The sequence below is a fragment of the Coturnix japonica genome, chromosome 8 (assembly GCF_001577835.2).
Source record: "Coturnix japonica isolate 7356 chromosome 8, Coturnix japonica 2.1, whole genome shotgun sequence".
NCBI lineage: Eukaryota > Metazoa > Chordata > Aves > Galliformes > Phasianidae > Coturnix > Coturnix japonica.
Window position 1 is genome coordinate 6,944,201 of NC_029523.1, and position 14,512 is coordinate 6,958,712.

The window sequence follows — 14,512 nt, forward strand, 5'->3', positions numbered from 1 at the left end:
AAGTATTTCTATGATAAACAAGATGTTCGTGTTCCTTACTTTATCAACCATGAGTATGTTGTTAGGCTACTTTGGGAACCATTTTTTTGCTGATCTGTTCACAATCACATATCTGTTCACATATGTACACAATCACTTTTTTTTTTTTTTTTTTTTTTCCCAATTATCATTGGAAAATTGGGCATGGGTAAAAAGAGAGTATTAATGAGTATTTATGAGTAGTAGTTACACCGGTAATACTGCTGATGGTGGAAATCATGCTGATCAGCAGAATAGTTTCCCTGTGTCTGTTGCCATTTTGGAATCTTAAGTAGATGGTAGGTTATGCCCCTTACCCCCTGATTTAGAGTTAATAGGGATTTGAATGTACAGAATATAACAAGAAAATGATTAAACTTTCAGTCAGAGATGTGCTACGTAAAAACAGTGAATTTAATTCTATGATCCCTAAAATATAATTACTTGTGACATCATTTAAAAAAAATGTGAAGTTGCCTCCTATGAATGTGAAAACTTGTCTTTGTTTATGAAATGCCTTGAAGAACTTACTGTCTTAGACTAGGTACGAGTAACTGACTACAGGTAAGTGATGTGCTACTACAATCTACATTCCTTCTACTTTCCATCTCAAGCACTTGGAGAAGCATCTAAGATGTGACGTGGCAACTTCTGTGGTAGTTTTGATGTTGTTTTTTTGAGTCCTATCTTTATTTAGTGGGAAACATAAAAATTCCTCAAAATATTTATGGAATGCCCTCTGCTATGCAACTTGAAAATAACTGGTTTGTTTTTGTAGTGTGCTGGAGACAGTCACTTGGGAATCTCTGAACAGTATGTGGAGAGAATTGGCTGCTGTCTGATTTCCAGATGTGTATTTTAGTTTTATGAAGTTTCTTAGTAACCAACCAGGTGTGTTTGAGGGTCATGGAAGTATGTGGAGTTCATTCAATCTGATATGGTAGATCACTCAGGAATCCCTTACAATAGTAAGAAGATAGCAGAATCATGGAATCACCAGGGACCTCCGTGGACCATGGTATCAGTCCATCATGGACCATGGTATCAATCATGGAATCACCAAAAGACCTCCAAGATCATCTGGTCCAACCATCCTATCACCAATATTTCCCACTAAACCATGTCCCTCAGTACAACATCTAGATGTTTCTTGAGCACCTCCAGGGGCAGTGACTCCACCGCCTTCCTTGGCAGCCTATTAACTGCGCAGTATTCCACATTTTGCCGGTGGAAGAAGTTCCCTGTTAAGTACAATTTTGCTGTGTAATTAGAGTATTCTGTTCTGCAGAATAGTTCACAAAGCTGTGTTGGATTTCAGAGCCTTTCCCAGTAGGCCTCAAAAAATTAGCGAGATCTGTTTTAGACATATTGTGAAAATGGTCAAAGCCACAGCTTGACCATTTGGTTAATCAACAGACCGGGGGCTTGTTTCAGAAACATGACTACTGGCTTCTGAAAATAAAGCAGCAAATATTTGCTCTCCTGGCTGAATTCCAATTTGTATAATTATATTTGGTGTCCTTAAAATGTTCTCCTCACTTTCAGCTTCGTTTGGTAGTTGTCACATCCTGTTCTTGGATCATTATAGAAAAGGCTGCATGCTGCTGTGTCTCCACCCCAGGAGGATATGTGGCGCTCGGCGACGTGTGAAGCGATACTCATGTTTACGTGTCTGCCCTGTGCCCAGCGCTGCACGGGTGTGTGTTCTGGGAGGTCACAGGGAGTTCAGGTCCCCCGTGTCCCCGCTGGGGCTCCTCCCTGGCAGTGGGAGCATCTCCTTGCGACTGGGGGAGATGTAGCAGCTCTGTTCTCCCCTTTGTTCTCCCAAGCGCAGCAATGAGTTCATTCCCTTGTGCCTCTACCCCTAAGCGAGGACGGCTGTTGCTTCTGTGCATCAGAGAGCTCTAACAATGTGCTGCACAAAGCCACAGCCTTTGCTGGGACCTCTGGGGCTGTGTACCCCCTCTGGTGTAAGCTGAGCCTGTTCTGTATAGTCTGGAATTTGCTCTGGGATGAAAATCGCTCTCTGAATGTGAGCAATTGCTTGCTGGTGCCATTAGGAGGATGCAGATTATTTCTTCTACTTGTAAATTGTGGCTTTTGGAGAAGAGAGCGCAGTGGAATGCGTTTTGAAGTAAAGCATTTCAAAATTTGTTCCATGGTATCAATATTGGAAGAAGAAAAAAAAAGGGACCAGTGGTATCTTTAGCTCATTATTGATGCGGTTTTGCTGCTGTTCAAACATGCAAGGGGACTTTAGTGCTAGATGAGATGAGAATCAGTGCCTGAGAGTACTTTTCGATCTTATAGTTATGGATCAGTGTGGATACAGTGGATATGCTATTAGGTATGTGTACACTCATCTGAATTAGTTTCTGGCCCTGCATACAGTTGTCTGTGTTCATAAACTTGCTGCATGACTGTGACTTCGTGCTTTTCCATGAGCTTAAGATTAAGCGTGGAAAATGTTGTGTACTGCTTTGAGACTATTGTAAATAAGTGCAAAATTAGCACATTCATATAGCTCACACGTGCAGTTTTCTTTACTTAAGTACCCTGTGTGATACTAGCTGAAGCATTACGAGATGCATCTCCTACAAACATATATATACATTTGAAATATAAACATTTCAGCTCTCAGTTGTTACTGCTTTCACAAACACAAAAGGCTGTAACATTTGATGCTAAGGTTCATTTAGAAGCCAGCCTGCAAATCTGAAGTTTCAGAATTAGCAGTTTCTATGTTGGGACAGTACGGGCTTTGGGAATGTGGGACGTCATTCCAGTGGCTCAAAAGCTCCCTCATGAACAGGAAGACACCATCAGTAAAGCAGCGAAGCGTCTTTACAGAGCATGGTCAGATAACTTAATTTATTATTCTTTCCAAACCATTCAGAGGCCTCAGAGGAGACCAAAGGATGCCATGCTGGGGCTAGGATAAGAACTTGTAAAAATGTGACATTTTTGTTAATTTGAAAAATCTTTTTAATTCTGATTTCCAAATCAAATATTTCCTTTTTCCTTTAATACCGAAGCGCAGTATCCAGTGATATAACTTCATCTAATTTCAGTTTATTCCCAATTGTAAAGTTCAGTGAGGTTTGGGAGAGAGGTAAGAAAATGAGAGGGGGGGGGGATAAGAATGCAAAAAGGGGCAGAAATTCCTCTGGGGTCTGACATTGTGTGTGCTTCTAGGATTAAGTTGCCACACAGCAAGCTGTGCTCACTTCTATGGCTAACAGCAACATTGGTGGTTATTTACAGCAGTGTTCTAAGAGCGCGAGTTGCTCGGGTTTTATGGATGAGAACTCTTTCCTCCCATTTACTGTGGTGCTGCAGAGCTGCACGTAAATAAAACCTGTCATTAGTGAGTTAATGAGAACAACTAGGAAAAGAGTACTATAGAAAGCACAGTAAAAATTTCAGCAGTGGGTTTTATTGTATTTTATAGGCACTGTTGGTTTGACTCTAGGTGGGTTGCAGGATGCGGCTTGGTTACTGACCGACCATCTGAGATCCAGAGCGACTCGTGGCTGCAGCTCTTGCTGAAGATGCTCTGGGGTGTCAGAGCCGGCTGTCACTCAGGCTGGGTTGTCATGTGACTGCCTGTCTGTGCCTGCTGTACAGGTGAGAGGATGTTCTGCACAGCAAGTGTAGACAGGCAGACACATGACAACTCCGTCCAGCCAGTCCCTTGGAGCCATCACCGCTGGTGGGGATCACTTTGTACCCATCCGCTTTGGGGGACTTTGTTGGGGGGAGCACACATAACAGAATTAAACTTTAAAGCATTGTGAGCTGTAGGACGAGAACGTCATTTGATTTTATTCAGAAAATAAGCCTTTTGGTACATCAGTTGGCATTATGCTGACGTGGATCAGAGATGTGAGTTCAACACATGGAACACTCTAAAAAAAACAAAAAAAAAGACTTGAAACCGTAATTTATTTTATATGCAGCTCACACAGGCGTCTGCCTCTGTATTGCACTCACACGTAGTAACATAACCAGATGGTTTAACTCTTCTAGGAAGCACAGAAATACTGAAGTTCAAGATAAAGGATATGTTTACACAGTACATATTTTCTAGGAGCAGATAAGTACAATAATCTTGCATGTTAAAAATAAATAGAAATCTTCCTGTACAAATGGAGACAACAACTTGCACATTAACCCAGCGGAGGGGGATGTGCTGGAAAGGAAACCAGTTATATTTTATATCACTTATGGTAATATGTGAGAGCTATCCCCTTACCATAATCATATCTCTTTAGTATTTTGCTTTGCATGTTATTTCAATTTAGCTTTCTCTCAAAATCCGTAATTGGTTAGAAAGCAAATTTATTGAGCTTCCGTCAGTTTTTCAGATTGATATTTACTGAAAAGAAAAAGTGAGCAGCGTCTTTGACATCGCAAGATGTGAATGTAATCCAATTTTTCAATGACGTTTACACCATTGTTGAGGCATTGTTTCGAAAAGTATAAACCCATGGGCACATAAAAGAGGTAGGAGGTAAATAGGTGTATCACTTTTCTGTACAGATGGAATAATTCTGTTTCATGATGGTGTTCTTATATCCCTTTTGCTCACTAGTGCCTCCATAGGTAAGCAGCAAGCCTTTAAACCAATGGTAGGTGTATCCCATACAGAAGAGGAGCACTGAAGCTCTGGTCTTGAGAGCAGATTATAAAAGGGATATATTTACCAAAGGGCTGATGGTGTGGATAGTCCAGTAATAAATTAATACATGCTAATTTTTTGTATTTTAGCAATAATAAGTATTTTGACTTAAAATTAAGGACACTTTAGCTAATAAACAAGTCGAATAATACAATTAAGGACCTCAATTACGTCAATAAAGATATCAATTTTCCTTAAAACAAGCAAAATGAAGTAATGTCTCTTAAAAATCTAATCAAACATGAAGTACAACTAGCTAATTTAGACACAATACATTAATTCCAAGACATTAAATATGCTCCCTTTAGTTTTGTGATACGCTTGCTTAAAATTTTACTTAGAACTCCAGAAATAAGACCGGGCTCTAATATGGCATAGCATGCCTTCCTGCCCACTTGGCTATTTTAGAGCAAAACGTGACAAATGAAAAGTAATTTTAATAATGCACGTATAGCAAACTGCTTCTTTTATATATAATGTCTGAATTGAGTTGCCAAATAAATCAGTGGTTTGGGAGAAAATTAGGTCTCAGTTTCTGTGCTGTGGCTCTTTGGAGGAATTGTACGGTAAAAATCAATGGCAAATGATAGTAAAAAAAAAAAAGAACTAGAACAACAAAAACATGCCTTGTAATTTATAGGCTTCCTATTAGCAGCTATCAGGGAACTCATGAGTAGTTGCACATGAAAGATTGTGCTGTCTTTCTAATAACTGTGCACAAGGAGAATTCATCAAGCAATCAGCAAATGGCTGTGCTTGTTATGACTGGAGCACATTCATTTTGCCTTTAGAGAACTCGCTGGGACCGCTCATGGTACTGCAGTGTCTCCACTTGATTCTTATTTAAAAGCAGATATTCCTTCAAAGTTGGATTCTAGTTGGTTTGACAAAAGGGCAAAGTGTTTGTGTGCTCCGTCTGGTTCATTCATTATATCAGGAAAGGGCTTAAGAGTATTTTAGAGTCCTTGAAACAAAGTCCTATGATTTCCATTATTATTTTTACAGGAACCTATAGGGAGGATTTGGCTTTAAATATAGGGAGTTTGGAGATCAAATTGAGACTTATATTCAGTCCAGCTGTGATCAGGGAAGGCTGTTGTTTTTAGATGCTGTTTTGCAATACAGCATAAAATGCAGCACAGAAGTACAATAGCATTATTCAGGGAAATTGCATTCTAAACTCTGCAGTTTCCTGTCATCTTCTAGGTTTAACCCAATCCTTAATATTATTTTAATTAGTTTTTGTTAAAATAAAGTGCAGCTCGGGAAGCAAAGCCTTCTGCAAGTAAAAGTTAATTTATGTCCTCAGTAAGATCTAAATAATAAAATAATAATGAAAAAGAAGAAGGAGGGGAAAAATAACCAACCCTATCCAGCCTAAGATTTACGTTTTTACATTTTCCAGCCTGCTCAGCATCTTTTGGTGTAACGGTGATCATCACTTAATTCCCTGTTGGGGAGTTCAGAATTGTTTGTGAGTCTTTTGCTCTTTGGGTCATCCCATTTTGCACCCAGCGATGGCACTTGGGTGGTCTGCAGCAGTGCCTGTGGACACGCAGTGATGGTGCAGGGAGGGGGGCAAGGAGCATGGGGAGCAGAGCAGTGTCCTTCCTGCACATGCAGCCGTGTTGCACAGCGCTGGTAACTGCAATGCAGAAGGCAACGAGTGACTTAATGCCATTTGTTAAAGTGACTTTTTTGCCCTGGGACGCTCGCTTGCTCTGTATCTCTGTATTTTTGTAGACTTCTGTGGCTTCCCCTCTCCTTTTTTTTTTTTTTTCTCTTAAAAAAATAAAGATAAAAATTATATATATATATATACTTTGAAATATTTTTTTCCTCTTCCCTATTTATTTATTTTTTGTTGTACTAAAAAATAAGACTCGTTTAAAGATAACAGTTCAATATATTGAAACCCTGACCTCTTCAACTGCTCTCAGCTTTCATTTGCTTTTCTAGATTTGGTGCATTCTATAATAACTTGAGCTGTATCCTTTAACTCCTAATACAGATTTAAGCTTTGGTATCCATCCAGTTGCACAGAGATCTCTCTGTGATTTATTACATATTGGGACTTGCTCATACACACACACACACATATATGTGTGTATGTATGTATATATATATATATATATATAAATATTCTTTGCAAATAGCAATGATTTTTTCTGCTCATGAAAAAATTGTATACGGCTGCCTTGTGTTTATTGTCATGCCTATTTAAAACCTCTATTTAATAGCTTTGAAAGTCTTTTCTGTATTATTATAATCAGCTAGAACTTTTCCTAGCTAAAACAGCACCGTGTGAAGAACCAGAGAATCACTTAATTCACTTTGGAAATGTTTTGATTGCTGAGCTGAAGTAGATATACTTCCTTATTCATTGCTAACAATACAGGCTTTCTTCCCGTATCTGCTGCTTTGTGCACAGCCCCCCCTTCCCAAGCCCCAAGTGAAGGGGCCTCCTAGCTCCCGGCCCTGCAGGCTAAAAATGTAACTTTGAGCAGTCATGGGTGTATGGGAGGGGAATCACTTCCTAAATCCAGAAAGGCCGTTTAAAATAAAGATTAACACAAATAGCGGGCTAGAGATAAGAGAAATATCCGTTCTGTATGTATTCATGCTCTTTGCTTATTTAGCCAACATTGATGTAAGCTATCTCATAACAGGGTTTTTCTAACAGTTAACATTACGTTCTTAATTTCTAGATCAGAATTCTCAAACAAGCAAACAAACAGTAAAAGTGGATGTGCAAATAAGCAATAGATAGAAAATATACTTGCGAGCGATCATGTTTCCCCTGGAAGTGTAACAAAGCGTGTTTCTTAATGCAAATTGAAGCCATTTTCCTACCGCTATGACAAAAAGTCATAAAACTTATCAGATTTTCTTTATGCCTAGAAGAGCAATCAATCTTAAAGATTAAGAAATATTAATGCAAGCCCGAATCTCCTTCCATTTCTTTAATACCTGCCTATCTCTTCAGCTTGGCTATTTAACTTGCTTGTAATTTCACTTTAAAGTAGAATGAGAGTAAAAATTCCTTCAGACTACAAAGGATGAAAACCCACTAATTTAACACTGAAGATAATCTTTGGTGAAATAAGGGAAGAGAGGGTGGACAACCTGGCAGTGCATCTACAATTACAAGAAATAATCATTCTTTAAGTCAAATTGCAAAAGCTTTTTTGGGAGGGTAAGGGAAATGACAGTGCTTGTTGCTTTGCAGGCTGTAAGGCAAGCAGTATAAGTACAGTCACACTAATGCTACACGGCCATGTCTTCCCAATAGGACTTCTATTGATTACTGAAGGAGCAGTGAGAAAGGTAATGATAATATACATATTTTTAACAATTGCACGGCGTCAAGGCTGTCTGGAATATAATACACATTCTGCATAATCGCCAGCTAATTGTACTAATGGCTGCTTATTTCTGCTAATTCTTTTTATAGTGCAGCTATTGCAAGCCTTCCTGGCCATAATGAGCACCATATAGGTGGGTTTTTTTTATTTTCTTTAAATTTTTTTTTATTTTTTTCTTTTTTTTTCTGGTTGCAGTAGTTTGTTACTAGTGCTAACTTTAGGGGAGCTGACTCTGGAGTTCAGCTGGTATCAGATTGCAGCCCAGACTTTTTGTATTATTCTGTCCGTGGGGATTTCATTCAGCCTGAGGGTTTTTTTCCCCTACCAGGACAGCTGGAAATTCACCAAAGCAAACTTCTGCATTCGTTTACAAATTCCTTTTCTATCAGTGGGATTTAGGACAAAGTAACTTATCATTTTGTTAGAAGATGTTAGATTGTTAGAAGAAATATCAGCAAAGCAAACTATACATCAGCGGTAACAATCAATCGGTGCCGATCGCTTATAAGCAATAGCCAGGCAGGTATGGGGCGGAAAGCTGTTTGTTCTGTTTTATTTATTGATTGATTTGGATTACTTTTCCCCATTACATCCTGCACTTTCAGAGGTAATTTTTCCTAAACAATCAAATATTTTGTATGCTACATGGCAGAAGCAAAGCATAGAGTAGTCATATATTCCCTATGGGATCCCTCCCAGTTTTCATTAGTACACAGAGCATAGATTACTTGCAAAGAAGTTTCAGTTGCATAGAAAATCAAAGTACAGTTATCCCAACAGCGATATATTTTACAATAATTTAAAATAATATTCATGCATTCATTTATATTATTTTATTACTTTAAGAGAAAGTATTTTCTTAAAATTGATCTTCAGATTAATAGTTCATAACGAGAGCTATTCAGAATACATACTAGCAAGCCTCTTCTGCATTAAAAGAAAGCAATATACTCCTTAGATATTTATACTGATTGCTACAAGTAAAAAAATATTAAATTTACCTTTTGAGTTTGTGGGCAAAAGTAAACTTTATTTTAAATTTAAAAAAAAAAAAAAAGAAAAGAAAAAGAAAAAAATGACCGACTTCAACTATGCTCTTGTACACTTCTCTAAGTAGTACACATCTAGGTAGTATACCTCGCTCATTTCTTGCATAGGTTTTAGTAAATCATCAGAGCTCCATCTTTCTTGCAGTGATGACTGGAGGAAGGGGGGGGGAGTCACCTAGGTTTGCCAGGTCATAGGCCAGGTGTTCTTCCAAAGTAGGCCTTACCAGAATGTCTTCCCCGCATTATTCTGCAGTCCTCCTTTTTCACAGTGTCCCTTAGCGTTTCTTATTCCCTAGTGTGCAAAACCTGTGAAGAAAAATACTGTATATGAGATCTGAAAGGAGCAATAACTGTCTTCTCCTTGGCAAGAGCAACTGGCGTCCCCAATAGTCCATGTCGCTGCTTTCCCTTGCCCAGTCTAACCAATGTGCAGACTACTGTACAACAGCATTGTCCTGAACAGGTAGTCTGAACACTGGGGCGACGGAGCAGGATCTCCGGACGCTTCTATTTATTTATTTTAAATCCTCTTTTAGTCTTTGGGAAAAACTGCCTTCCTGCATCACGGGTTGTGCTCGGCTCTCCCTCACACTCTGCAGCACTCACTGAAACACACTGAAGTGCTGTGATTTCCAGTCTTGACGTGGCACATTTGCAGCAGACTGGGGATCTGGCAATGAATTTAGGACCAGGAAAAGGGGGAGGGCTGGGCCTGAGAGTCCATATATGGGATGATGTCACCCTAGGGAGGTTTGGGTATGCACTGTGCCGCTGGTGAGACCGCTAGAATTGCCTGCTCTCAGACATGGGTCTGTGTATAAAATGGTACCAGATGTTTTAGTGTAATGTTAAGCAGTCATTTCATCTTCAGGCCAGATTTTTTTCTTCAACCGGGCAGGAAGTGGGCCCCAGTATGGAAAAGCTGTAAAAAGTCAAGATGTACAGTTTCACTGCAGCCAACGGAGAGCAAGTTAATGTAGGCAGAATTTGCTGTTTTCTGCAGGCTGAAAAACTGAACTTATAAAAAGAATTCAGCTTGAGAATCTTCCTCAAGAAGCCAGGGCTTATTTTGTTTCTTTTTAATGCCTCCAGTTGCGCTTTTATATTTTGGCATTTCAGACCAAGAAAAGGGCAAATAGGTTCATTTTTTCTTGGAACTGTCAGCGGCATGCAGGCTGCCGAGACTTGAACAGTAATTAGAGTTACTTCCTGAAAGTGAAGCCCCCATGAAAAGTCTGGAGAAATGTTCTTTGTCATAGCCTCTACATGAGTAATTAGTTCCACATGTGGCCTTCCTATTTCCCTTCAGCTATTTTGGCTGGCTGGCTGAATACTTTGCTATAGCTCAAGACTTAAAGAAGCTTTAAAGTTTTCATTTCAAGCATCCACTGTGAAAATAGCTATTTCTGGTGTCATAATAAATTGCTTCTGGTAGATCAGTGCTATTAGGCCTGGCATTGTTTTTCACTGGTAACCCTGCTGGTCCCATTTTTCTTTTAATGGTGCTTGGTGGAATTATCCTGCTAAATTTTATCTTTGATGTTTACCAGATCTATTGAATTTTGCCAAGTATGACTTTACCGTAGATTGTAAGATATTCTCCCTACAGGCATCTATCCTTTCCTCTCCTGTAGACTTTTTTTTTCCCCGCTTTGTTAGTTCTGCTGTTCATTCGAAGTGTTGTGCCTTTATTTTATTTTATTTTAAATGTTTAACCTGCCTTCGCTTGTGGCCTAAAACAAAGGGATACTTACCAGGTAAGCTCTTTGGAAGTCAGAACTGGCGGTGACTTTATATAGAATGTGCACTTTATGGAATTGTTGCCAGTAGCTCTTTTTCTGCCTGGAAGTTTGAGTGCTGGGACTTGGTTCTGAAAGGTACATATCCACCAACTTCCTGAACATCTTTGGAAAGAACTACATACATAAATCTAAATGTGTCCTAAATAACTTTGACGTGATATGGTTCTTCCTAGGTGATGGCAAATGCTCGGAGAGCCGTAGCTTTTAGAGGCACACACAGGACAGGTTGCAGAGCCCTAACTTCAGCAAGCATTAATACAATGAACTTGGACATCAGGGAAGGTGGTTTCAGAGTCTCCAGACAACAGGAAGGAAAAGAGACCTGCAGACTGTTTTGTTGTGGTAGCACACCAAGTGTTGTCTAGCTCAGATTGTTCATGCAGTTCCACCATTTGGATTACAGTAGGCTGATGTGCATCTAAGCAGTGGAGAGATTTTTTAATTAGCAAAGGTTTGGAAATGCTATAAATGGAGGCCCAGGGTGCAGAGTGCTTGACTTTCTTAGACAAGTGTGTAAGAGAAAGTAAACTGATGCATGAGAGCTTTTAGAGGTAAGGCTGTCACTGCAAACAAAGTAGGAAACACTGTGGACAAGCCCAGAGGGCTCCTTGTCTGCATAACACAGCAATTGTAGGAACTGGCCTTCTTACTGTATAACCATTTAGCACTTGCCTTGTGGCAGAAGAACATAATTTGGGAAAGAGTGAGTAGTGAGAGACTTCTGTAACTGGGACCCTAAGTGTAGTGGGTCAGATTTTCTGCAGTGAGGAACCATCAGAGATGAAGAGCAAGGATTGGTTACGCTGTCAGGAAAAGGCCATGTTCCAGGGATCCTCTTTCTGTACCAGGAGAAGGAGATGCTCTGACACCTCAGCCCCTGCAGTACAGGTTGCAGAGATCCCAAACAAAACAAGAGGTAGTGCATTAAAGACCCAAGCAGGTTTAGGATCCGAGGAGTGTGAAATTTTGAATTTTCCTGCTGACTGCTGCAGCATTAGTCTGTGAATTTTTCACAAGATGGTTAAATAGAAGCAGAATGGCTCATTGCACTGCGGCCTGGAAATTCTCCCTCTCTAAGCTTGTTTCCTGGCAAAAGCTGAGCTCTGGAGGAATGGAGTACATGGGGTTTGGGCTTGTTCTGGGTGCCCAGAAGGATGCTAAAGCCTTATCAAGGAGAGCTTCTAATACTGTACAAAGCCATTCAGACCTCTTAGGTATGTGTCTCTTTTCCTTCATAGATTCTGCTTGGCTAGTTACACATGTCTGTGTTAAGCATTTAGATCCAGCCCCTTCTTTTTCACTTGATCTCTGTTTGGGAGGGTGTAGGCCTGAAAAGAAATGGGCATTTTGATTCATTCTGATAACATGTGATACCTGTAATATTTAAAATCTTCTACTGAATGGCTCCCCAGATATCCTGTTGGTTTTAAAAGTGCTTCTGACGAAATGCATGCGCTTCTCAGGCTTTTGCTTAGACGTAGTACTGAAGCGGCAGGTTGCTTTCATGGCTGCAGTAACCTTGACTCATAGTGTTTCTATCAGTAATAAATTGCTACCAGGGCTCATCATATGTGCCTTCCAAACATGCAGATAATTTTTCATTTTTCATGAGTTTTTCATTCTGACATTTCTGACATGCCCACGAACTCAGCCCAGTGGTCAAATTCTTCTCCACAAGCCTAAAATATTATTTTATTATTTTTATTTTATTTTAACTTTGGTGAAACAAAGGATTTTGCAAAGTCCGGTTTCTTTCTTCTTCACTGACACTTACTTGGAAGACCACCATGAAAAAGAAAGTAGCTGTATTTCTGTTGGGTTATTTCCTTTTACTGGCAGGACTGCACTACAGTGCCAGGCCCCTCTGCATGCTGGACAGGACAGGCTGCTTTTAAATGATGTTGGTGCGCAGCTTGCGTGGGAGCTACATACTTCTTGTTGTTTGTAAAGATTTCTAGGCTGTATTTACACTGTAGAAGTGGATGAGCTGCTGCTAACGCACATTTTTACATTAAAAAATTATTCTAGCAAGTGTCTGGACAATTGTAAATTTTGTATCTTTAGTTTCCAAAAGCTCTAGATATGATCCAGGGAACTACAGGACAGTAAGCTGGATGTCTGCAGCTGATAAATTAGTTGAATAATAGCAGACAATTGAACATAGTTATTTCTGAAATCATTCTGCAAAAGAAAGTCGTCTGCCATAATTTGTTCTGAAGCTTTTGCACATCCAGCAGGAATGATTAACCCTTTTAAGCACTCAAGAAGCTAAACAGTACCTTAAGAGGCTGAGAAAAAGGTAGGCATGGAACAAAGGGAACAGAACGGATAGGCTTTTTCATCTTAACAAAAAGAAAAAAACCAAAAATCCCAAACCACCATCCAACTGCATACTTTCAGGGGTCTGATTTTGTCACCAGAGTTGATACCAAATAGTTATAAAAGGGCAATCAATAATAATGTGGGCAGGGGACAGGTGAGGGCTGAGGAAGCATCTTCATGTGAGGAGAGTGTCCCTGCTACTTGCTTTGTTAGCATTTGTCACCCATTAATGGACTGATATTGCTGATGTCATGGTAAAGTCTGATGTAGCCTTGCACTCCTGCTGTTTATTAATGCACTACTGCAACTTGACCCACTCATTTGTTTTTATTTTTATTCGAGTGTGCTCCCCAGCAATTTTGTTGCTTCTGGCAAGTGCATGTAGGAATTACCTGTGCTTGCAGGTAACTGTGTCCATGGCTGTAGGAAAGAATGAAGAAGTTGTAATCTGGATAACCTTCCACCTGTGTTGGGGTGCTCTGCAAGTAAAGCCCCTAAACACCAAGTTCTTGGTCCTTTTCCCTTTTCTGACTTCTCTTTCACTTGTTCCCTCAGGCCTGCTTTCTCTCTTCCCCAGGCATACCTTGGATGCCTCAGCATATTTGCTGTTTCACCTTCTCTGTTATGCTGTTTTCCTTTCCCCTGTGTCACTTCTCTGCTCTGCTTGTGCTTTGCCTCCACCTTTGCTGGAGTTTGCAAGAAAGAAATGAATGGGGAGAAAGTAAAGGTGGGGGGAGGGGTCAGGCCCTCTACTTTGGGCACCTAACAGAGTTTTGGAGCTTGTATTCCCTGTGTCTTCAGTGAGCAGGGGACAGCTCTGTGCCAATGAATTGGGAACTTGTAGTTAGTTAGCATCAGCATCCACCCTTGTGTATTGAGGAAATAAACAGTAACGAGATGTTCACTACTGATGCCACTTATTTTATTTTTTCCCTCGTTAGCAGTCTGGTTATTTTCACCCTGGTTATGATGTGTGTGTCGTTTTGTGGTCTTGTATTGTTCAGTATTTTTGTTGCCTTAGAGCCAGTGGTCTAATTTTACTGATGTATAACCAGAAATGTTTGAAAATAATTGAAGTACCGTAGATAAGGAGTCCTCATGGCTGGGCGGCTTTCTGCTCCCTGTGTATTTTCCAGCTTCATTTTTGTGTATGGCTGTGTATCTGGACATCTGTCCTAGGTTTTGGGCAGCAAATTGTTTTTAGGGAGCTGTGTAAGTTCAGCGCGGTAGTAACAAGTGATCGTAATGACCAAGTGGCAGCGTTTAGTTTGCATA

General features: G+C 40.0%; 1 protein-coding gene and 1 long non-coding RNA gene across 2 annotated transcripts in view; one reads left to right on the plus strand and one right to left on the minus strand.

The window, feature by feature from the left end:
• The window catches only part of DNM3 (dynamin 3), a 156,696-nt gene that overhangs the window by 46,290 nt on the left and 95,894 nt on the right, over nt 1–14,512 (plus strand).
• On the minus strand, nt 7,681–9,794 carry LOC116653768. The gene is made up of 2 exons (XR_004308190.1): nt 9,720–9,794; nt 7,681–9,419 (listed from the first exon to the last, which is right to left on the minus strand). It is a non-coding gene; the product is annotated as an uncharacterized LOC116653768 (long non-coding RNA).